The 24,235-nt window shown below is 36.0% G+C and overlaps 1 protein-coding gene across 41 annotated transcripts in view; it reads left to right on the forward strand.

Moving 5' to 3' along the window:
• Zbtb20 (zinc finger and BTB domain containing 20) overlaps positions 1-24,235 on the forward strand; it is a 795,965-nt gene that overhangs the window by 505,001 nt on the left and 266,729 nt on the right. For 4 of the 41 annotated variants that reach the window (XM_058572846.1, XM_058572837.1, XM_058572842.1 and 1 more), the window contains one exon: positions 19,427-19,532. The exons of the other annotated variants lie outside the window; for them this stretch is intronic. The gene's annotated coding sequence lies outside the window, so the exon portion shown is untranslated. The remainder of the gene's footprint in view (positions 1-19,426; positions 19,533-24,235) is intronic. 41 annotated transcript variants of the gene reach the window in all.

The raw sequence follows: 24,235 nt of genomic DNA on the forward strand, positions 1-24,235 counted from the left end.
CAGAATTTGATGTGTCAAGGATTCTATTCTTGGTGTCTCTGAGGCAGGCAGGGAATAAAGGGTGTTTTTAAAAACAACAACAAAAAATACATTTTTTAAAAAAGCTACCAAACAGAGTGATGAAGATTTTCAGTGTGCACAGCTGAGAGCACTCGATGGACAATGGCAGAGCCTTGAGTCTGTGCTCAGGAAGAGCCTGTAGGCATAAGTTTTGTGCCTCCACAGATGGCTTTTGGCCTTGACATACCTAGCAAACATGCTTATGGAGGAGGAAGATAGGTGATTGAGTGGGGGCAGGAAAGTAGTATCTAGGGCGGTAGGTGGGAGAAATGAAAGTGGAATTAATTGTTCATTTGAAGTTTCACTCTACCAACTTTTCATGCAACTTTGTTCTGAGCATTTATGTTGTACTCACAGTACTTACATACTCAGATAAGCAGGAAAGAAATTCTACAGTGGATGTTTAGCAGAAGAATATTGCTAATACTGTTCTTCTAAAGATCACTTTGCTAAGAACTGCTGCTTTTAAATGTTAGGAAACCTCTCCCCACTTTTATTTGTCATACCCCTTTCTTTATTCTTCTGTATTCATGGTATGGAGCAGAAGAATGCAATGACAATCCTTATTTGGTTCCAGGGAAATTCATCATCCTGACATAGGAAAACTAGATGACTGTCCTCCTGGTATTAAACCCAAATATAGGATTGCCCTCAATATAAAAGACTCTGATTGAGTAGACTCTGAGAAGTTGTCGAAGGAATGGTGTGGGAGTGGGGAGGTTGCATCCTGTCTGATAGTGAGACTATCATATCAGCCACCAGCCCAGCTTTCAGAGCCAATGAGAGCCTTTCTTGTCCTTCATATTAACTCATACTCTTCTTGGAAGTGAAATTTCAGGTGGAATATATTTTCATCCTTTGCCGTCTGATCCCTACTTAGTTGCTCTTCTACAGGTATTTGATCTCACTATACTTTCTCGTCTTCTTTCCAATTTTAAGAATCTGGCATGTTCTGAAATACTGAGTGGGAAAAAAAAAACGAAAACCAAAAAAACATGGTAGCCATAAAAGCATTTGACTGTGTGGCAGCATCTGAAGTGAATTGCTCTTTGGATAGAGAAGGAGTCTTTGATGTCCCCAATATGGTTCTCATAGGCTAAAACTTCCCAGAACCACAACCCAGCCTAAGGGGCAGTTACTCGATGTTCTTAAATATTTGGAAAGAGATGTTATTTTATTGTTTTAGTTGTCTTTGCTATTAACACGTTGCCAGTAGATTCCTCCTAGAGTTAAAAATGCTTTAGCAATAGTTGATTTTACATCTAACCAGATGTGTATTGAATGGTCCTGTTGTGTGTACTCTTGTCCAAGCTGGCACAGTGATCCAACATATAACATTGATACTTAGCTTTGGAATCTTGTTTGCTACTCTAGACAGTTCAGATTCTTAACCATATACTTCATGCATACTTACATATCTAAAGTTCCCTACAGAGACTAACCACTGCTACAGCCGCATCAAGATTTGTCAGGGATCCTTAGGAAAAAGATAAACCTTCCTATCACAATTCCTATAGTTTCTGAGACTTATCAAATTCCTCATCCATCATTATGATAGGAAGCAATCTCAGAATTTTATTAGGGCCAACATGCTTAAAGCATATTAACTTTATATAATAATGAAGTTTGCCCATTTCAATTAGCCTATGTTAGTTATTACTATACTGTTCATATATATAATAATGTTTCTTGGGTATTTCCCATGAGTTCATCTCTCTCTCTCTCTCTCTCTCTCTCTCTCTCTCTCTCTCTTTGGTACCAGACATTGAACCCATGGATGCTTACCCACTAAGCCATATCCTCAGCCCTTTTTATTTTTTATTTTGAGACAGGGTCTCTATAAGTTCCTTAGGGACTCACTAACTTGCTGAGGGAGGCCTCAAATTTGAGATCCTCCTGCCACAGTCTTCTGAGTTACTGGGCTTACAGGCCTGTCCATCAGTTTTCTTTAAGGAAGAATTTGAAGGGGTAAATGGTTAAAAAAAAATTAAAACATGGTATAAAAAATGTACCTAGCTCTTACACCATTACCACCAAGAGCTACATAGGAGGCTGTGCCTCTGTTGGTTAACAGACTACACAAACTCCCAGGAGAAATGTCTTCTATGGTCAGGTAAGAACTCAGAGTCGATTTGGACTATGTGGAAGGGAATCTGGGTCTCTTAACACTTTGAAAACACTTTATTCTGAAACTACAATTGTACATAAAATTTTATAATTGACTCTAGACAAATACAAATATCTAAGAGTATGTCCCAAGAGATGACATTTAAAAAATCTAATCTGCCAGAGATTTTTCTTATAGTTGCTAAGATCTGGACTTTCTCATGGCCAGAGAAGAACTCTGTGGCTAAGTTAAGAAATATGAGAAGTTGGAATTTGATAGAAGGACAAAACAGTGTATTTTTTTAACTTAATTGACTGTATTAGTATTAGTATTACCTGATTTTTTTTCAATACCCTGTGTTACAAGCCTTCATAGTATCTTTTTAAAAATTCAGTTTTCCAGTACTCATGTGGAAATTCTATCTTTATTAAATTAATGAATATGCATAATTTAAAATACATATGTTTTGCACACAAATTTTAGATGTAAACACTTCCTATATGTTATATGCATTTAATTAGGCAGTCACAATTATACACAAATGAAATTACTAAATAACAGAATTGAGATTATCTCATTAAGAAATTGGTTTTTATCATTTATACAGAGATGTATTTTGGTATTTTTGTGATTCCCAAGGAAGGCATATTTTAAAAACTTTAAAAGGAGTTGACTCCTTGTTTGGTATGTATTTTTGTTCAAATATGCATAATAGATGTATATATTTGCAAGTCATGTGACTATATTCAAATATTAAAAATATGACCACATACTAGCTGGAATTACGTGCCTTTTCATTCACTAAAATGTTTTATTAACTGGATATAAGCAAAGTGGATATTTTATCCAATGAGAACACAGAAAGTTTGTACAAACATTTACGAACAGTATCTTCAAAAGGAAAGATTTTGTTAACTGATAACTTTGGTTATTGTCCTTCATTAAATATACATGTCAGTTTATAAAACTAAATTCTATTATGCACAACTTCAAAATAGGAATTGCTATTTGTATAAAGTAGTTTAATTTTAAATAGAAGGCAATCAAATTTCTAATAATTATCTTAAAATTGAGAATATATTTAATGAATTTACTTTTTGCAAGAATTAATACATATGCAAATAACCCAGTTTATTCTCATATTTCTTAACTTAGCTACTTAGTTGTGTATTAAATACTTTGATACTGCATTTACATATGAGCACCAGATACCTTTTCAAAATATCTAGTCAAATCATATTCTATGAAGTCACACTTTTTTCTCTGAAGCTTTCAATGATTATCCAAACTAAGAGTGATTTGACCTTGACAGCATTTTTAAAATCAGTGTATGTTTCTTATCATACACTGCCTTGAATTGAAATTTTTTGTATATATGAAACTAAAAGTGATTAGAAGGCAGGTATTATATTTTATGTTTGTTTATTTCTTTCTCTTCCAACAAATTGCCTCAATCTTAGTGGAGGATCAATGAATAGATGAGGAATGAAGGAATGAATATGTACATGTCAGTGCATTAACAATTAACATATCTTGCTTATCATAATGGAAGAAACATGTTCATAAAGTAAATCAATAAATTTTTTTGTATCTAAGCCTTTAACCTCCTATGTTAGATCTTCCAGCTACTGAACATCATCTCCAGCCTTTTGCTGAGGTGCTTTCTCTAATCATCACAAAGAATGGGTAATTTCTGATGGGACACTAGAATGTCAAATTTGCTGTAGTTTCATTCATTTTCCAAGACTTATGAAGGTGACCCAACACCTACTGTGGTTAGTTCGTGCAGTCTGAAAATGCCATTCTGACCTAAATGTATCATATCAATGGAGGCCTCTCCAGCTCAACTGTTTGCTTACAGTCAGTTAGTGGTTCTTCCCTTTTCTCAAACTCAACATTTGAGGAGCTTGGGCTGATGTCAAATGCAGAAATGCATGAAGACTGGCTGTGAATGTCCCATGAAGTAGACAGGGCAGGGAAGGGGCAGACAGACAGCTCAACAAAGAACAGGGGCAAGAAGACAGGCAGCCAAATCATTTGCTCTGTCTTAACAAGCACTAATTAAATGCCCTGGTTGAGGTAAATAATAGCTGAAAATAGCCAAGTTCAGTTGTTTCTGATCAATGAGTAGAGAAACTGGTGGAATCGCTTGGTGTTGCTTCAATCATTAAGCTGCAGCAAACTAATACATCTTCAGAGGAGAGGGACATTAAGTTGAGCCAGCCCCTAAAGTTCCATTTGCTAAGTCTCCCCATTCCAGCACTGTAAATGATACCCTGTGGATAGAAATCACATCCAGAAAATAATTTCATAGACTACAAAACTGACCTAATAAACAATAATTAAAAGAAACCAAAATATTGTGTAAACTGGGCTTTAATCTCATCTGTATCAGTGGTCAATCAACTTGCCGATTTCCAAACTACTTCTGATTCTGTCTCTTTTCTGGAGCTTCTAATACATATATATATAAATGAAGTGTTTGTTTTTGTCTCTTTTTGTTTTTCCTACTCACTCTCTAGTAAACTGAATTCCTAGATGTAAGCAGCCACAGGGACAAAGACGTGGTTCACATAATGGATAATTAACCCTTCAACAATGGAAAGTTAACTCTCTGAGACATGCCAAAAAGTGGAATGTTTGTTCTTGAATTTGTTCTCTTCTGGGTGTTAACATATAAAGGACATTTTCATTAGCACAAACTTGGCACCAAACAACCTGTTCATCCTCAAGCTATAAAAGCCACACTCACCTTCCAGTTCATTCTGGCAGGATTTGTAGTATGATGTCCTCTTGGGTAGTCATGTACAAATCACTCTGAGGGGCAAAATTGTATGAGTGCCTAATCCACTTTTGAAAATGAAAGAAAAGGATCTCTTATGAAAAGTACCAAATATGGAAAGACATAAATTGTAATAAAAAGTATTAGCACCTTGCACCTTCTGCTAATTGCCTTCCCAGTCAAGAGGAACCAATATAATATAATAAAATTTAGAGCTACATCATGATCAGAATGCAAAGAATTGCCTGTATCTTTCAATAGTGAGTTGGGGATGGGGAAGTGCAAACTTTAAACTTCCCATGTAGACATTATTATTTAGACTCCTAAATTAAGGAGCATACTTCATTTGTCTAAGAAGGATAATAGTACCATTTGACTGACTTTCCAGTTTGTTATTAGGATCAGAGTACAAAGACTGTTTCTTCATTACATTCTTTAAACATGAATTTAACATTCAGTTACTCATTCATTTATGAAACATTTTTGAACCCTTACTCTGTGTCAGTTATTATCTTAGAAGCTAATCATTGAGTTACTTAGTAACAAATATTTATTGAGAAATTCAAATTATGTACCAGGTACTGTTCCCTGGGCTGGGGATTCTATAGTAAAAAACAAGTGAAAAATCTCTGTTCTTATAGTACTTTTTCTAGGAGAGACCAGGCATGTTAGATAGTGATGAGTACTCGGGAAAAAAATTAAAGGAGGAAAGAGAGAATGAGAGCCAGAGCAAGAGACATAAGTTTGCAAATTTAAATATGTGGAAAGAGAGAGCTTCATTGAAAGAACTTTTGAGAAAAGGCTTCTTTAATGAGATTTAAGAAGCAAGTTTTGTGGATATCTAGGCAAAAACATTTTGTCTGTAGACCCATGCAGAGAAAAGGCCTTGGACAAGATTGTGTCTGATCTCATTGAATTTGAGTATAGAATGATGATTACCAGAGACCAGAAAGAGTAGAGGGGCAGGAAGGATAGGGAAAGATTGGTCTGATATGCTACTGTACAGAATGTGATTATAAATGATGATAATGTACTATGTGTTTTAAAAAGTTAGAAGAAGGGATTTTTGACTCTTTTCCTCATAAGGAAATGATAAATGTTTGAGGAGATAGATATGTTTAATCTGATTGAAACATAATACACTTTATACATTTATCAAAACATCACATGGTACCCCATTAATATGTACACTTTTTATCTTTTAGTGTATTTGTTAAATTTAATTTAAATTTTAAAATAAATTTTACACCTTACATAAATAAAAATAAAAATAAATGGTATACAACACACAAAAAAACAATGCATCTGGCAAGTCTGTGTAGCAGGATCAGAATAGGCAAACAGGAGAACGAACGGTAGGAGATGAGGTAATGGAGGCAGTGTGGCCTGATCACATGGACCCTTATGTACTATAGTGAAGAAGCTGGTTTTGTCCTGACAACACAAAGATTAAATAAGACAGGGTCTTAAGTTCCTCACTACAGCAAGGACAGATAGACAAACTGGTTGGGAGAATGCCATAGGCTAAATAACATAACTGAAGGTTGTTCAAGAAGCCTTAGAGGCACACAAGAGTGAGCATTCAGATGATGGTACCTTGGAATGAAGAGTCAGGGGAAACTTTACAGAAGAGACAATAAATCCATGCTGGGCCTTGAAGGATTTTCCCCAATGGTCAGAGGGAGGAAGAGAATTCAGTAACAGGGCCAGCAGGGGCAAAGACACTTAAATAGGAAATAGCATGGCAGAGTTAAGGAACAGTATCTGTGATATTTAGTAGGATAGTGGGAAGAAATGAGGCTGTATATGTAGGCAGGGAACAATCATGTTGGGCCTTGATTGCCATGCAAAGATGTTTTAACTTCATCTTGTAGCATTTGGGGAGCCATTGAAAGGTTTTAAGTAGAGAAGGTTAATGATCACACTGTTTTACAGAAGATCACCCTGGCAGCAGAGTGGAGGATAGATTATAAGAATGGGAGAATAGAGGCAGGAAAATGAGTTAGGAGGCTACTTAAATTGTGCAGACAGGAAACAATGAAGCCCTGAACTAGGACAATAACTATGGGAATAGAAAGAGAGGAGGAGACATCTTCAAGAGATAAGAGGCAGAATGGACCCAATTTAATAACCTTTGGACTGGGCATCAAGAGAAGAAGGAATTTTGAACTGCTCACAGACTTCTGCTTTGATACACGTAAGCTAGAAAAGCTGTGAGAGAACTAGGTCTTGCAGGTTGGAAGAAGACAATAAATTTGCTTTTTAATGTGTTTAATTTTGGTGTTCCTGACTAAATCTAATTACCTAAGGGAGTATCCAACTGATGACTGATAGTAGTTAGATTTAGTCAGGTATACTAAAGATATGACAGTAAAGAGATATATAAGTTTGGCTTCTGAAGCATGGTAGTAGTTAGAATTAGGGAGTAAACATTTCTCAAGGAAAATATATTGAAAGAAGGTAAAAGGGAGCAGATCCTTAGAGTACACCACATTTATGGAACAGAGAGGAAGAAGGGACTTCAGAGAAGATCATTATGCACAACTATTTATTATGTGCCAGTCACTGTGGTGGGTGGTGGGGGGAGCCAAAATGACTGGCCCCAGATGAGTTTGTACAAATATAAGAGGCTTTTATTACTATCACCACTGACCATAGGGCGATGCTAACAGAGGAAATGCCCAAGTGTAACAGAGAAAGTAGTGCAGAATATTTAATTAGCATCAAGGGAGGTTATTATAAAGGCAGAATCTTGGAAAGTTTTGCTGCATGAATTTTTTGCTATACAGTTCATTTCTGATTTCTCTAATGCTTGTATGTGTATGTTCCAGTGTTAGCATGGGTTCAAGCTATTGGCAAAACAAGCCAGGTGTAAATTATGGTAGAATTGAAATCGATAGCACTTTGAAGCACTGGAGTGCCCAGTTCACATCAGGGCGTGCGTCTGTGTTCACTGAAACATGGCTATCAAGTGCACCCCGAGTCATTAGATGTGTTATCCAGTGAATAACAGCATAATGATATTTTAGCAGAGCAGCCTTATGATAAATTCTGCTTTAGTGAAACCCCATATACAGAGCAATTTCTCCTGGCCGTGTACATTGCATGGCAAAGAAAGGATATCCTGCTGCGTATCAGAAGGCTGTAATTTCATTTAGGGGCTCTATTGACATCGTAAACTGCAAGAGCAGAGCTCAAGTGGCTATTTAAGTCATAGGAACTTCAAGCTAAAATTACTGCCTGGTCCTAATCGCCACCTCCAGGGGACTCCTGCCTATACATATATGCTTTATGTTTCTATCTTTGTGTCTATAAATACTCTATCACTCCAGGGGCTGAAGTGATAAGCTGTCCTAAAATATGACAGGTATCTGTCACCTTTTACAGGCTTAAGGGCTAAAAGCAGTTATATTATTCGTTGAAGGTCAAATGATAAAAGGAGCCAAAAATCCTCCCTCTCCCCAACCAAATTCATTGTACAGGTGTTCCTGTTTTTCTGATTTAAAACAATTTCAGGTCAGGATCTTCCAGCATTCTGAAGCTAGAAAAAGAAGTACCTTTTATATTTACCTGTACAGCAGGGTTACAGCTTGTAAGTACTTGCCCCATTCCTTCCCCTCTTTGTCTTGATACATGCTTACTTGTGAAAATAACAGAAACTATAGTCTTGGTGTTCAGTAAAATACAGATAATGCAGCACCCCATTAAAGTGATTTCCTAGATATCCAACAGGGGCATTTTATCTTGAGATACACTCAAACTGAAAACAGGAACCCAAGTTGAATGTTTATACTCTTAGGAAAATACATTTATATAGAATTTCATATTGTCAAATAGTGTTTACTAGATGCTGCTTTGGACATGACTCCAGGAGACCAATATGGAAAGAGTCAAAGTTAAACATGTTTCTCCTTGGATTTAAATGAAAATCTCATGTTCATCCCTCCATGTGAACAATCAACTTTGTCTCAAGTGGGTACTACAAAATTGGATACTTCAGTTCAACCTTCTTCAGGCATTATACCTCTGATTTTTTAAAAATTTTTTTTTTATTTTTAGTTGTTGATAGATCTTTATTTTTATTTATTTATATGCAGTGCAGAGAATCGAACCCAGTGCCTCACACATGCCAGGCAAGTGCTTTACCGCTGAGCCATAGCCCCAGCCCCACCTCTGATGTTTTAACTTGGTGATTCTTTTTCCTGGGTTTTGGATTCACGTTTATGTACTGTTTTAATAAGAAGTCCCAGCAGAATTATCATGGTTCAGAAAATCACAATAATAATGAAATATATGATTCTTCATAAGGTAACTATTTTATAGTCATTTTATTAATCCTTACACTATCCTGTAGACAAGTGAAGACAGAGTCACACTTAGTAAACTGAGGCTAGAGTTTTAATTTCCATATTAGCCTGTCTATTGTTCTAGTGCTTCATCATGATACTTTTTATTGTTTAATTAGTACAATTAAAAATTAAAATTTATAAAAGCCAAATATCTCATCTGATACCCTAAAACCTTCATTATATGTCTAAATAACATAATATGCTATTTTCATGTTTCTGAGAAGGGATACTTCTCTGGTAAGAATATCATTTCTACCCATGGGAATATAAACCATATATAGTATTCGGATATAGATACCTCTGAGATGAGGGAGTACAACTCTGCTGTTGCTCTCCAGAGTTTAACACAGCAATTTTATTAGACCTGCAGACTGCCTGGGTTCTAAAACTTACAAGCTGTTTAACTTTGGGAAAATTAATTCTCAGTGTCTCTGTTTCTTTGTCTGTAAAGGAAGAACAGGAGAAGGATCAGGATGCTAATCAGAAATTTATTTTCATTGTAAAGTTACTGTGAAGAGTGAATGATCTAGTAAATGTAAATAATTTAAACCAGTACCTGGCATATAGTAAGCACTCCATCAACATCAGCTGCCGTTACCAATCACCATTATCCTCCTCCTCTTCCTCCTCCTCATCATCATCACTATTCCTATGCTAGAGAATCATGGTTTGTACCTGTTAGAAAAAAAATCCCACCTGCACAAACAAACAAGCAGGCACATACCCTGTTCACCTAGGTATGCTTGCCTGGCCCATTTGAGATCTTGAGCTTTAGGTATATGTTATTCTCAATATAAGACATCCATGCTTTTGATGAGGTGGGCTTCATGTTGAGTTCCGTCTCAGCACAGGTTTCAAGTGTTTCTTACAAGATTATTGCATTGCTGGGCCTCATTCCTATTAGCTACTCACTTTGTCTGCTTTCATCCAAATGCTTAAGTCCTTCATGCCTATTTTACTTCTAAGCTGAAAATTCTGTTAAATCGTGGTCCAGTTTAGGTTCATTGATAAGTTCACCATTCTGTTTCCAGCTCAATAGATAAATGTACAGTGAATGAGGGAATGAATGAATGTTCTTCATTTCTAGACTCTCAACTTAAGTCTTAGTCCTAGTCCTAGCTGGGTGGTGTGCTAAATGCTGACCTCATTGTCCATCTAGACCACTCCATTCACTATTCTTAATTATCACTCTCAGTCTTCCAGTCCAAACTCTTTTCATTATTTTTGCCTTCTTGCCTGATATGAACCCTAAATACCAATACCCAATCAATATAGTATGCCTACCCTCTGCTTCATCTGTTCCTAAAGGAAACCATGAACCCCACACTAGAACCCATTTTCTTCCCATTTTAGTCTTACAGGTGGTTCATTATCCATTTGCATTTCTAATAAAATGCTTAACCTTGATTCAGATCTTCATACCATGTTACGCGAAACCTCTTTCTTCATTTATTATATTTTCAGAAAATATATTACTAATGAGTGAGTAAAATCTGATAATCAAGTCCTAGCTGTAAGCATTAGCATTGAGCTACTGTGGCAGACTATCTGTTGTACCATTTGTTTTGCCTCCCATAATGGTCTTATATTAGCTCCTTGATGAATATCAGAGATCTTGTCTCCTAAACTTGATCTCCGATGCCTTATATTTGTTTGAATGACAGACTGGTGCTAAAAGCATCTAAAGCTAAATTAATATCAGTTAACTGGACAAAGTTGACATCAGGGTGGTAGTGTGTAATGGCAAATATCACATGTAAAAGAGGAGCTAACAGCAAAATGCACCATTGTTGTAGTCAGTAAAAGACCATTGACAATTACATGTTGATATGTATTGTGTTCCCTTTATTGTCACTCTTCTTTTTTTCCCTTTTTTTTTTGGGGGGGGGCCTTGTTTTGTGGACTCATGGAAAAAGTGAGACAAGATTTTAAAAAGAAATACAACTTAAATTTATTTATGAAAAAAGTATGGCACTAAACTTTGTAATTGTCATGATAGTTAACAATGTTACTGATTATCATAGACACAATACTTGCTTACAAGGATCATACAGTTTTTACAGTCTTAGTACTGAGATGAATAACTACATCCTAAAACTAATTAGATGGAAATTATTAGTCTATTATTCTGTACAGAGGAATAATAAAAAATGGCACTCCAAGAATCCATGTCATGGTGGCCTGCAATGGTACATAGAAGGCTTGATAATAGAAAGAGAACTTTAGCTATAGATCTAAAAGCTGGAGTATTAAAGGATGAAAAAAAAATTCTTTGGAGAAAAGCAAAGATGGCATCCAGTGGAGAGATTTGGGAAAAAAAGTAGGTAAGATGGAGAAAATTCAATCAGTGGAAATTAAGTTGGTATGTAGACAAAGTAGTAAAATTAGAAATGAGATCCTCTTTGTAGAATATTAGGATATGAACTTGGAAAGTCAGGTGGAGTTCAGAATTTATTCTTTTTGGGTGATGAGAAAAATGGCTTTCATACAGTTAGAATGCAACAAGGGTTCACTGAATAATTGAAATATTAGAGCTAAGGAAAAATGATGAAAGGGGTGTTTTAGGAGTTAACCTGACTACAGTTTGCAGGGCAGATTGAGAGGGTTGAGATGAGTCAGAGATGCTGACTGAGAAGCACTTGCAATACTTCAGATGTAAAGTGAGAAAAACTCAAATTCAGTCATGACTGAGGAGATAAAAGGAGATATTTCAATGGATATTAATAGCACTTTCCATATCTTTTCCCTCCCAACCCTAATCCTACCTAACTATAACTTTAACTGGAAAATATCTCCTACATTCCTGATCCCATTTGCTTTTTGATGTGATTATAATGAATTACTCCTATAGGGCAGGGTGAGGTTGGGAGAAGGCTTTCAGGCTTACTCAAGCCTCCATTCAGTGAGGGCTTTATTACATGTTCCCAAACAACTCTCGATGTTTGACATCTTAAAGCACAAACACAAGGGACACCCATGAGCTCATGTTATGTAAGAATCTATGGGAGAACTCACATATCAGAGTACTGATCTGCACAGAGGGATTCTGGAGGGGCATTCATTCAAGGTTCTTAATGCTACTGTCAGTATCTTAAAAAACTATAGAATCTTCCCCTACATTTTCTTCCATCTTTCTTTAATTCAACCAGATCAGCAACAAAAAGAAAACTCAGGAAAGGCTATATTTCAGCTGAGATTTCAAGACCATTCCAAGCTCTGTTTATCCCTGTGAAATAGTTACAGACAGACATCCCAAGGATATTCTGGACCTTGATTATAAGAAATAGTGCTTATATTGACTTGCTTTTGTTTTATGCTTAGTTCAACCATCATTATCTACATGCATTCAGTTGACCCTTCTTTGGACAGTTCTGATATTTTTTAAAGGAAAACAACTTGGCCAATATACCACCTCTATATTCAACCTCCTGTTGACCATGAATTGCATATATACTTTGCTTTGTTCCTCTTAAGGCAAGTAACCCATTTTATTATATGGTTATTTGAGTGAGTGCTTTTTACTCTGTGCCTACTCAAAGCTCCTGTTAGATAGGATCATGCCTTATTCTTCTCTTTATTTTCTGAGCTCTGCAAAATGTTTGTCCACAGTAGACTATAGTACACAGTTGTGAACTCCCCTGATTTCAAGGATTTTTAACATGGACAAACTTCTATGATTTTTTTTTCATTCTAAGTTATGAGTCTCTAACATGGAAAATGCCTCCTAAATAAGAAAATATCCTGTCTCCCCAGTCACTCAACTCCAGGTATATACTAGACTTAATTTTGCCCATGAGATAGTGAGTGAGAAATTGACAGTTTTGCCTATCAAAACTGCTTGCACAGTGCAGAGTAGCACCATTTATGGGAAGAATATTTGGAAAATAAATGAAGGACTTTGTGAGTAAGAGACCTATAGGCCTACAATGGAATGATAGGTTCCTGCCCACAAATGGGGGTTAAGACTGCATATTGATGCTTCTTTTCACCCCCTTGTGAGAAATGGGTCTCACCCCATTAGCGGGTTCATGTGTTATAAAAATGGAAGCTGTTCTGCATTCTGTGAAGGTCTGCATGAGGGAGCTGTAGATATACATAAATATGTACTTGTTGACAGACCTCTGTATTTATCTGCTTGTCAGTGGGAGCAGACAGGGCACAGCTCTTCCATGGGCAGGAACTACAGGATAAAACCATGCTCTTACTGCTGCTTCTGCTGCTGTGGTTGCTGGGACTTTGCCATCTGGGTCCTGACGGAAGCTGGGGACAGCTTGTTAGTTGTTGCTCCCATCTAACCTGGGAAAATAGCCCTGGTCTCTGATATAATTAAAGAGACCTACCAAGTGTTGAGTACCAATGTTCTTGTGGCCAACAGAAATGGACTCTCAAAAGTATGCTCACTTAACCATAATCTATAATCTTTCAATTGTGTCTCAAAGGGTACATATCTTTCCTCTTTCCAAATGTCTGTTATACTGTGCTGATGCTTTCCAACTCTCATGGATGCTGCCCTGCAGAGTATATTTCCTGCTGCAGGTTACACCGTTCACTGTCACTTAGACTCTACCCCACTCAAGAGACACGTTCTCTCCCAGTGGGAAAAATTATTGTGCTTCAAGCTTCTAAGAAAAATAGTCTACTAAACTAGGTGCTTATTTTAGCAGCAGTCATTCTCCTATAACTATATACATCATTGACTTTCATTGTCTCACTGTACAATATTCCTTATGAAGAAAAAGATTATTTTTGCCCCAAAATGAAAACATGCTAGTGATAATAAACTGAATTTAAGATTACTTTGTGTATAACAGAACAAAGCAAGCAGAGCAGACTTGTGTATTTAATCTAGGCCCATTTACCAGTTTAATTTGATAGTGGAAATTAATTGTGCAATTCTTACTATAACTACAGTACAACCACAAATGACAGATATTCTTTGTAGTTATTGTCCCTTCTCTTATGCTTATATGAGGGCATGGGCAGTTCTTTCCCACAAAATTCAGTTTTCTTCCAGATTATGGAATTATTGTAAAAGAAGTAACAAGAATATTTTTTGTTTCTTGGTTAGATTGTTTGGTATTCATTTAAAAGAAGTCTAATTGAAGGACACCCAGAAGTGAGTTCATTATAGTGTCTTTCAATAGAGGAAAATGGAAGAGCAGAAGAGTTTTGCCTCAGACTGAATTTGTAAGAAAAGTGACTAACATCATAAAGATTTGATAATATGAACAGACTTATTTCTACCTTTTAAAAGGGTACAAGATGTTTCAGTAAGAAAGAGAAGGACTAGGCTCAAATGTGGAGGTATCTTTTCTTGATTACTTTTGTTTGGTTTGTCTTATCATTATTATTATTAATATTAATATTCTTGGGATTTAGAAAAGCAAATTATTTTTTTGAAGATTACCTTCAACAGGGAAGAAATTAGTAATCTGATTAACCAGACTGAAAGACAATGAAATAAAATTAAAAATAAAACTTTCCATGCAATTAAAGAATGTCAACTGAGCATATATTTTAAAAAATAGAAATGGATACTTGGAAGTTACAGGTTAATGTTTCTGTGGGAATGAGCTACTTAATGTTCCTTCTGACTTTTTACTAATGCTAAGTTCCTTAAAATTTAGTAAATTTGCCTATAGATGTTTTAAAGGAATATATGAGTTCATGGTTTCCTGTGAGAGTCTGCACCTGCTTAAAAGGAACAATAGAAACATTGAAACTGGAGGATTCCTTAGGAATGAAGACTATTTAAACCAATGTGGCCAAGTTTCTCTAGGACAGTGTTTACTGAACATCCTTGATCCTAAGAATTGTCAGGGTCACCTGTGAAATATGCACATTCCTGAGTCTACCCAGACCTAGAAAATATCAGAGATTTCCATGGAAGGGCCTTGGCATTTGGATCTGAAACAAGAAATCTCATTATGATTAAGGAAGTTTGTCATTATGATTAGGAAGCTTGAGAAATACTGCTCAGATAAAATTTTTTAGACTACATAAGGAAGAGATACTATGTATTACTTTATTCCATATACAAGTCTTCCTATGGATGCATTTCTGCCTATTCTCTTTCCAGGAATTCAAAGGCATTTCAAGTGAAACAAGAAACATTTCTAGATGTGTATCCCTGTCCTTGTTAAAGTATCTCATCCCTCTCCTTGTCTATCCATAGTAGTGGCCTTTAGACTCTGTATTCTTGAGTCCTGGGTCTAGCCAGAACTCACTGTGACCTTATACTAATATTTACCTCTCATCACTTCAGTTTTCATTTGTACAATACAAAGTTGTACAAAATATTATTTTTAACCATGCCAGCTGTACACTGCTACAAATACCAAATATCTTCATAATTTTGTTTGTAGATCACCATATATGATGACATTTGTGCATGATGGACTATATATTCAGACTGAGATGAGTCCATAAGTATTATTTACAGATTGTTTCCTATTTCTAAAATCAACGTGACTCACAATTTAAAATAACTTTTATGAAATTTTATTTTATGCATCAGACTATTAGAAGTGTCTTTCAGGGGGATTATTAACAAAAGTTTCTCATATTGACAGCCACATAGTGGATACTGGTATCTTAAAACAGTAAGAAAATGAATGAATGTATGTTTCTGTACCTGTTCTATGTACTAATACTTTCAGGTATATGGGGAAAAGGATTAATGTATTCTTCAGCTAAATAGTGGGAGACTGGTAGTGAAATATTTTTTTAAATACACAAAAACGGCCATGACTCAGGGTTGCTCTCAATCTATGTGGTAACCAGTTGGCTGGGTACAGTAGAAAAAATACAAGAAATCCCTGCTCCTGGAGCTCAAAAGTGAAGATAGAGAAGTACAGTGGGGGGAGTTCACGTTTCCTAAACTCCCTTGTCAGCTCAGCATGTCTTCAGTGTAAATACACATGTGGCAGTGGCCTATATACTCATTCACACTTCAGGGAAGCCTGTGGTTTCCTTTTCTCCCTCCATTTTAGCAGTGGGCAGCCTGCAACCTTTTGATCAAGCTGACTTTGTACGTTCCATGACTGAACTCAGCTATGCCAAACATCCTTGAGGAAGTTGACATTTGTGTACTTTGAAAGAAAAAAAAAAAGAAAAGTGAATCCCAACTGCTTCCTCCTGCCCTTTTGATTAAGAGAACAGTAAGTCAGCAGGAGAGGTGCTGCTTTTAACAAGCAGGGGTGTGCAGCAGCTGATTGGTATCTTTCTTTGAAAAAAAGTAGAAAAGATTGATGTTAAACAACACTAATCAGTGTTGATTACAGGGACTGAATGAATTCATTGATGGGAAAGAGCCATGGTTCCAGAGACAACAAAAGAGATTAGATAATAGTCAGGGGAATAGTATTTGGAATAGTTCTGTTCTTCTCTGACAACCAGGAATCAGTGCCCCCAGCTTCTTAACCATTCCTTGAAATAGGCATATACGTACAAGAAATGCAGTTTTCTGCTGGGAATATTCTTGTCCCTGAGCTCTGCCTGGCTACTCTTTCTCTTAGACTTTCTTAATGACCTTATCTAGAGTGGGGTGGGGCACGTCCATACCAACCTGGATGGGCCAAAAAAAATCATCTACTGTCATTCTCAAATAGTACCCTGAGCTCCATCTGGAACTACCTGCCATTTCCTGAAATAGACCTCTGTAATATCACTGGGTTTTTTTGTTTGTTTGTTTTTTGTTTTGTTTTGTTTTGTTTTTGCTATTACCTCTACCTGATATCCCTTTCCATTATCTATAATCTTTGTTTGATTTACTTCTTGATTTTTCAACTTTTAGGTATGACATCATCTCCTTTAAACTTGTGATGGAGTCTCCTTATTAAAAGTCAGGGTCCCATGCTTCTGTTCTCCCACAGCTATTTGTGCTTAACTCAATTACAGCAGCTTATCACCCTGTGTTATAATTAGTTGAATATTTACTTCCCTTTCTCCCCACTAGACTGAAATAGAAATATTTGAGGATAGAGATTGTGTCTTTTATCTCTGTATCTCTAATTGTGGCAAAATATATTGAGTATTTAGCTAATATAAATGAATGAATGGATGGATGGATGGATGGATGGATGAACACTCTCAACCTACTTACTTTCTTGTTTTAAAACCATTGCCTAAAGTAAATAATGAATCCAGAAGAAGAAATTCTTGCACAGAGTTTTTAACTAACTGGTTCACTGTTTAGTTAAAAAAAAAAAAAAAGCAGTGAGACAAAAGAAATGGGAAATGAGATTTAGGAGCTTTCGCTTCTGCTCTTTTGTGTGACTTCTAGGTCATTCCTGATAGCATTCTGACTATAACATACATAAACCTTTGCAGAAACAACTTATTGGACCAATAGTCCAATTGGATTTATTGCACTACAGTTTCTGACCAGTGAATGAATTTGTGTGGCTTATTTTATAAAACTTTGGATGCCGGTAGAATATTATTATGATGTGCTATTTATATAGATTTCTCCTTTAGAAACTCCTAAATACTCAATATACATCATCGGCCTAATTCCCTATTTTGCTTCATGTTAATAATCTTACGCATATGGAATCTATCACCTGAGCATTTAGGATCTTGATAAATATCTTTTAATGAAGGAAGATATTATGATTATTATTTTTAATAACTGCATACATTTAAACTCCTCAAATGCATTTTCTTCTTAGCAATGAATAGACAACTAGGTCCTCTCCATGCAACAATGAAAGGAAACATAAGGGAATCACCCTTGGCTTTTCAAGAGGATTCATCCCAATTAGTTCACAGCTGCAACATTTTAATGCATTTTACTGGTAGATCCACTAATAACATCATAAGACAGCTACACAGCTAGAGATGGAAGAACGCTGAAACATTTTGTGCTCTAAAGATGCCAAGCTGTTTTACCACATTTGTCCAAAAGGGGTGACTATACCTGTAGCTAAAAGTTGAAGGAAGCTTATGGGGTTCAGGAACCATCTCATCATTGCTTTGTTTTTCATTTCATTTTTATATGAGATTGTTCCTGAATTAGTTTTCAAATATATTTGTTTAGTTACATAGGCAATAGATTTCCAGGATTCAAAAAAAAAAAAATCAAATCTACATAAAACAGTTTTCTCTCTTTCTCCCCATTCACTTCTCTCTCCCCATTGGTATGCACTTGTGTTAATTAATTGTTTTAGGAAAATATCTGTGGTCTTTTTATGCGGAAAAACAAATATTATATTTTCCCTTCACCTTCTCACATGAAAGTTTATCCACTTTATACACTGTTCTCAATCTTTCATTGTTCAATACCTTTTCAGTGTATCTCAGTCTTGCATTCTCCTGTATATCTTGGGAATCTTTCCATATTAGTGCATTCATCTTTTTTTTTCCATTGTACAATATCCCATTATGTAAATATATCATAGTTTGTTCTACTACTCCCTATGAATAAATAACTTCTTGTCACTTTATACAATATTCTAGTGAAGAACTTTGTCCATAAATCAATTCATAGATTTGCAGGTTCATCTTCAGGATAAATTTACAGAAGCAAAACTATTGATTAAAGGGATACATGTTTCTTAAATTTTGAGAAATGGATTTCAACAAGGGTTGTATCATTTAACATTCTCATTAGTAACATATGCAAGTACCATTTTACTCTCAGTCTAAGTGAAATAGTATTTTTGTTAGACTTTTGGATTTTTGTCAATTCTATCAGTAAAAGATAGTGTCTCAGTACAGTTTTAAGTTGAATTTTTCTTATTATAAGTGATGCTAAGTATCTTTTGATAGGTATTAGTGTTTTAGTTTTCTGTAAGATATCTATTCATCTCTTCTGCATTTTCTTTATGGGATTGTGGGTCTTTTGTTATGGATTTCTGCTATTTATATATTAAAGCAACAGTTACTTTATCTACATCAGCTGCAAAAAAATGTTTCCTATTTTGTCTTCTTTTGTTACTTTGCCTATAATTTTTTTGCCATATAGAAGTTTTTTTTTATATAATTAGATTTACCTGTCTTTTCTATATGACTTCTACATATATATTCTGTCAGAAGAATTCCTTTCTGATGCCAAGTTTATAATTCACCAATGTTTTCTTTTAGTATTTTCATAGTTTCAATTTTTAATCCAAATGATATTTTCAGGTTAAAAGAGGATCTGAAGAGACAGAAGCCATAATGTTCCCAAGTTCGATGAGCTGTGGCTGACTTATCATTTTGACAGTGCACTAAATCTCATTCCTTTCTGCAAGTAAGATGCAACATAATAACAAGGAAAAAGAATAATCTGGGTTTAAAAAATAAAATTAAGAACAAACATGTTCAGCCCTTTGAGATATTCGCCTTTCTTCTATGTTGTTCTTCTTTCTGTTTCTATATTTCTTGTTTTGTTTGCTTAATTATTTGCCTATTTATTTGTTTCTGTGAGAAGGTCATATGCTAGCAGGAAGGGCATTAAGTTAATGACATTATTTATTTGTTCAAATTGTAGTACCCTACACAATTCAGCACTAAAAGCTCACTGATTGTGAGAAACAAACTGATATGAAATAGTGCCTACAAGATGCCCTTGTTATCAGGGGACCTGGACTCATCTGCTGAGCTCCAAAACACACCTCTGCCATTATACCTATCTATAGAATACGGAAAGAATAGGATTGCTATTTCAGTAATGGTAAGAAAGAAATAGATACATTTTTAAAAGTGCTTTGAAGTCTATAGAAAATTAGTTCATGAAGTAATTAGTGATATTTTCGAGTTATATAATGAACTTTTGGAGAGAGTTTTATGTAGAAAGCTTTTCCCCCCAAACTCCCCTTCTCTATATTTTGCCTTCATTTTCAAAATCAGTCTTTCAACAAGTATCTGTCTTAGGACTAGGGATAAAAAGTGTACAAAATAAACCCATACAAATCTTCCTTGTTTTAAAAGAGCTACCATTTGGAGAGGAGGGGCAGAAAATAAACAAATGCACACATGAAACCAAAAGCATTCCAGAAGTTGATAGGTGCAATAGAGAACAATAGAGGGAGCAGGAGAGGAAATGCTAGGAAAGGAGTGTTTCTTTGATGACTAGAGTCACAGAATTCTAAACATTTATCAGAAAACCTTAAAGGATATGTAAGAAAATATCATAGTTCCACATATACTGAAGTGACCTCTGGATCATAGGGAGAACCAAATTGACCATTAATGAACATGTTGGTTCTAGTCAAAATCAAATGACAGCTTTTGTCAAACTTTTATAGCCATCTCGCATGTGCTCAGGGTACCTCTTTCATATTAGCCACACTCAGTATCAGCCTGTAGGCAACTCTAGAGTGTACTTTTGAGAATGAAGAACCAATGTTGATGTGATTAGGAGCTGGTGAAATTCTTGTCTAAATCACATGACATCATTAATTTCAATAGATGAGTCGTGATAATCTCAGCTGGAGTGGGGATCTTAGATATATAAGAGGACTTATTCTCCACCACTAATGTAGCATCTTCCCTGTACAGCCTAAAAAATCAGAGATTGTGATGAATTATACTACTCTCTACTGAAATTATGAAAGTCAGGGATGCCGGGTTTCTGTTCTCACAACTAAAAGGCTCAGGGGTCACTCTAGTTAAACTGGGCTAACTGGGCTGCACGAAATAACCACACAAGAGACACAAATACCTTTTTCTTTGGGGTTGCTGTGACAGCTCCTCTGACCTTAAGGGTCCGCAGAAAGAGAGAGAGAGGGAGCACGGGCTGACCCCTTTTATTGAGGAGAAGCTATTCAAATGAGGCAAGAGGTCAGGTTTCAGGGGGCTGAGTCTATCTTCATGATGTCCACTGTCAGCAGGTTGACTGACACCTGGGTAGGCCACACCCAAGGGCACAGTAAGAGGAGGGGACACACACAAGGCACTTCCATGGAAGATTCTATCCTAAACAGGGCAAGGGGTTATATTACAAAGGAACAGGTGAGCATAGCTTCACCCATGGGGCTGTAGCAAGACACACCCATTTCTGTGACTGAGTGCCTCAGCACCCAGCTGGGGAGTGTAACTCAGTCACCCATAAGCTTGGCCTCCCACACAGGGAGTTGTGGATTATACTTTCTTTGGACCTAATTATTGACAGAATACTATTCTTTGGTTGAAACTCACATGCTCTAGTGATCTATCAAGACCACATTTTCCTTGACAGTTTTTTATTCTCATTACTCTCTTTCACAAACCAAATGATTTTGCTTTTTCCAATGCATGATAACCTTTCTGTTCATGCTGTTTATTCTGCTTGAAATGACTTCTCCTTACTCTCTATACTTTGAAATCTCAAGTGTTTCCAAGTGATTAGTTTAAAGCATCCTCCATCTGGAATCTCCTTCTTTTCACCATTTTGTGAGGCCATGACTTCAATTTGTTTTACATAGCTATTTATCTATTGTCTGTTTTTAGTTATCAATCATCTATCATCTATCCATCTTTCCCTAGGTTATTTGATATTTATTATACAAGTAAATGAATTAATGAATTTTCTGATCTTTAGAAATGAGAAAAATATAATAAGGTGGGGGAATAGAGGACAAAAATAGGAATAAACATAACAGTAAGATTAAGGTAGTTTTGAGTAGACCCTATAGTCTGCTTATGGCCAAATTATAAATATAATATAAATGAAGATGAGAGGATGCCCAGGCTCCAAGCATTTGCAATGTTATCTGGAACAAGGTCTCCTTTTCAAATTTATGAAGAGTATTTCTGAGCTGATGTGCCCAAACTAGATTATAAGGGTATAGACTATGCTGACCTCTCTTACTTGATACCTGTTGGCATGCTGAGGTTGGATCTGGTTTCCAACATGAGCTCTACAGATAAGAAAATGAGTACATTTAATAAGGCTTTTGTGCCCCTGATTAGTAGAATCTGGTATTTTCAAACATTGCTGCTTTTCCCAAGGTCTGGGCAACAGATGGTTTATTTTAAAAATTCCACTCATTCTGAATATTTTCCACGAATAAAAGGATGTCCTAAGAGAAAAAATATAGCACTAATTTAAGTAAAAGTTCTGGTATCATAAGAAAAGGCAAACCCCAAGATGCACCAGGTTGTTGGCCTGATGTGCATGGTGGGAGCACATAGCTTGACCTCAGTTAGTAACACTTGTAGCTGATGAGACCAGAAGGAGAAAATAGCTCTTCAGTCCCAGAGTCAGGTTTAGTTTAGTTATGAGTTGAAGGTGAAGTCAGTACTATTTAAGTTTTCATTTTATTTATAGGCCTCACTAGTAAGTGTCAGGTTTCCAAGAAACTAGAAGACATATTTCCTGGCCCAGAAACCTTTCCATGTAATGAATATGTTGCAGCTAATGCCAGTATTATTACTAATACATATAACTGAAACTGGTAACCAGACATGGAGTGTAAATAGAGCACTGATTAATTTACCTAATTGGGAATCCCACATCAAAGAGATTTTCTAACTATTATATAGGAAGTGCGGGCTTTCAGGTGAAGTACTGCTGTTGCATAAACATTCCTTTATACCTCAAAACCAGACAAAAGGAAAAGAAGGGAATCATCTTTGGAAACTGCTGGAGTGAATTCAAGAGTTGCGGAACAGGGAGTCTGAGGAGAGGGAGATAAGAGGATCTAAAAATGCTGCCAACCCACAGACTACTCCCAGGAAAGCCCCCACAGACTCAGCCTCTACCCAAACCCCTGACTTCCGTCAAGTGTTCATCTCTATCTGTTAGGAATCTTTTTCTGTTATTTTATAATGTAATTGCTCTGTGATTTGATAATAGAAGTTAAGCCTATACATTTTCATAATCACCTTCTCCAGAACACATCCATTATGCAAAGGAGGGAAACTTGTATAGCAATAATGATAATGTTTTATTTTAGGTATACTAAGTGCTTTCATAACATTATCTCATTTGGTCCTCGCAATGAAAGGTGCTATCCATTTCAGAGGTGAGGAAAATGGAGTCCTAGAGATATTTTACTTGAATTTGTATTCTCTCTCTCCCTCCCTCCCTCTCTCTCTCTCTCTCTCTCTCTCTCTCTCTCAGACACACACACACACACACACACACACACACACACAAACACATGGTTAACAAAAGATAAGAAAGCTCTGGGACCCCAAAGTAGGGAGCCCTATAAACCTAATCTGGAAAAAGAAAATGGAAAAGAAAGCTTTGGAATCAGCCTGATTTATATACACATTTTCATCTGCCTCTTACTAGATCTGTAACATGTGATGAGTTTTTCAGTATTTCAGGCCTAGGTTTTCTCATCTATAAAATGGTAATACTAACAACAACCATAATAATAATAGAGGCATTTGGGAATTAAATGAAAATAATGGAAGTAAAACCCAACCCACAGAAAGCAGTCAATAAAATTATTACCCTTTTTATCTTCTTTTCAATAATAGCAATAACTGATGGGAAATTCTTGAATTTGCTGAAAAGAGAATATGATATTTAAAAAATGAATAGTAGGGCTGAGCTGTGAGGACTTTTACCTTTTTTCAGAAAATGATGATTAACAAATCTTACAAGTATTCAAAGGTGTTATAATCAAATCAGTTCCCTAAGATACAGCACCAACTATATCACCTATCTGTATTCTTCCTTCGATTTCTTTAGTATTTGAAGAATATCTAAGGCAGCTCACCTTACTGGGAAGCATCTCTATTGCACTCAGAAGAGAACATTTCTGAGCGTTCAGAAACTATTTAAGTGCAAATACTATAATCGCTGTGGGATATCATAAGGCCATTTTGGCCTCCAACTCCACAGCTTCCATCATGAGGTGCCATGTTCTATTATAATGTAGCAAAGAGATCATGTTTTATAGGGACAATACCAGAATGTGTACAGTTTTGAGAAATGCCCATGTAGAAAGTGCTGCTTCAACAATTCCTGGCAGAAAAAAATATATTCATGTGTATGCCGGTACATATATGAATCTC

This window comes from Marmota monax, unplaced genomic scaffold (assembly GCF_021218885.2).
Source record: "Marmota monax isolate L192 unplaced genomic scaffold, Marmota_monax_Labrador192_F-V1.1 WCK01_AAM20220418_F8-fsc00119, whole genome shotgun sequence".
Classification (NCBI taxonomy): Eukaryota; Metazoa; Chordata; class Mammalia; order Rodentia; family Sciuridae; genus Marmota; species Marmota monax.